This window comes from Rattus norvegicus, chromosome 1 (genome assembly GCF_036323735.1).
Source record: "Rattus norvegicus strain BN/NHsdMcwi chromosome 1, GRCr8, whole genome shotgun sequence".
NCBI classification, from domain to species: domain Eukaryota; kingdom Metazoa; phylum Chordata; class Mammalia; order Rodentia; family Muridae; genus Rattus; species Rattus norvegicus.
In genome coordinates, this window is record NC_086019.1 from 119,325,582 (window position 1) to 119,327,121 (window position 1,540).

The following is a 1,540-nucleotide window of genomic DNA, read 5'->3' on the forward strand; positions in this document are numbered from 1 at the left end:
AGGGTAATGATGACAGGGTTGGTGTTGCAGACTTGCACACAAGCATATTATGAGACTAGGTGATAGTTGTCAGGCAGTGTTTGCCAGCACACATGCACTAAGATTGTCCAGGTTCCCACAGATGGGAAAGAGCACAAGGACATCAGAGCAGCTCAGATGAGTCCCAAAAGTGGTCCTCGAAGAGGCAAAGGACTGCTTGTAACCCTGGCTCCCTGGTTGGGACTCAGCGTAATCCTATTGAGCATGATTTTTATGTCATCATCCTGTTCTTGACTTTCTGTTGTCATCATTGACCCAGACACAGGCAGGACACAACTGTCACTAATTTAATTTCACCTGCACCATGGCTTACCTGGGCTGCCAACAGTGCCTCAGAACTTGAATCCTCACTTGCAAGTGCAGAGGATACAAGGGCACAGCGCTCTTGTGTGGAATAAGGGGAGACCTAGCTTGAATTTGAAGACTGTCCTCTCTAAAACAGAAAGAGCAAGATGTGAGGGCAATTGTATCCCTTCAGTTCATACAATCATGTTAATTTTAAGGAGACTGTTTAAGAAGTCTAATGTATGATGCCACTGAGTAGAATCACTTCTTCAGTCCCATTTCCATGCTGACATTCCCAACACCCTGGAAAGTTACTTCCCTAAGAGATCAATAGGTCAATAGGTACCCAAAACCAAACCATTGAGGAAGGGGATCACACATGCTCTTGATCAGTTACACCGAACAAATCTTTCAATTGCTAAACATTGTCAGAAACCAACACAAAGGTGAAGTTCCCTGAGTAATATTGGGAGGACAATACACAAACAGTTACATATACTTTAATCAAATTTTCATGAGACTTGTGCGTTTCAAATTTTATGTGCTAGGCTATGTTCATTCCTCCCCATTTCCATACTGCATGGTAACAATCAGTTCCCACAGCTGGTAAGTGAATGCTGAAGAGAATCAGTTGCCCAGAAGAAAGCGAGAATCCTTGAGTGGTAGCACTCAGTGATTGTCATGTGAAAAAACGGAGAACGTGACCAAAATTCCTGTGACTAGATCAGTTGGTGTTTGCAAGTATCCCATTGACATCACGTTCCTCTGTTCCAACTGCTCCAGAAAGCATCTCCTGATAGCATTTGTTTTCTGATGAATACTGAAGTAAACTTTAGTAAGATCAAGGATGAAGCAGTGTGAGGACACATTGAAGGGAATTGGTAGCCAAAGCCACTCCTTCAACTTCAAGCTCCCGTACTGTCTAGGTTCCCTGTGGCCTGAGAGTTACGTGAAAAATTTCGCCAAGCTCTCTTTGTGGGAATAATACTTGGAGTGTCTTTTGATGCAGAAATTTTATCGCCAATTTATACATCTCTAAACTAAAGTCTTACTCCTGGGATCCCCTTGTCATTGAAAATCGATCCCTGTGGACCAGCTTGGATTTGTGAGCCCGTGTGTCAACTGAAATTTATCCAAATTAAACAGGTAAATATTCATATTCGAGATCCCTCATTTTGTGTAGATAGTATTATCTAGGATCTCTCCCAAGGAATTC

General features: G+C 42.6%; 1 non-coding gene across 1 annotated transcript; it reads right to left on the reverse strand.

Moving 5' to 3' along the window:
* Nucleotides 1-218: 218 nt before the first annotated feature.
* Nucleotides 219-296, reverse strand: LOC120100262 (small nucleolar RNA SNORD115). Its single transcript, XR_005500039.1, has one exon. It is a non-coding gene; the product is annotated as a small nucleolar RNA SNORD115 (small nucleolar RNA).
* Between the last annotated feature and the right edge of the window lie 1,244 nt (nucleotides 297-1,540).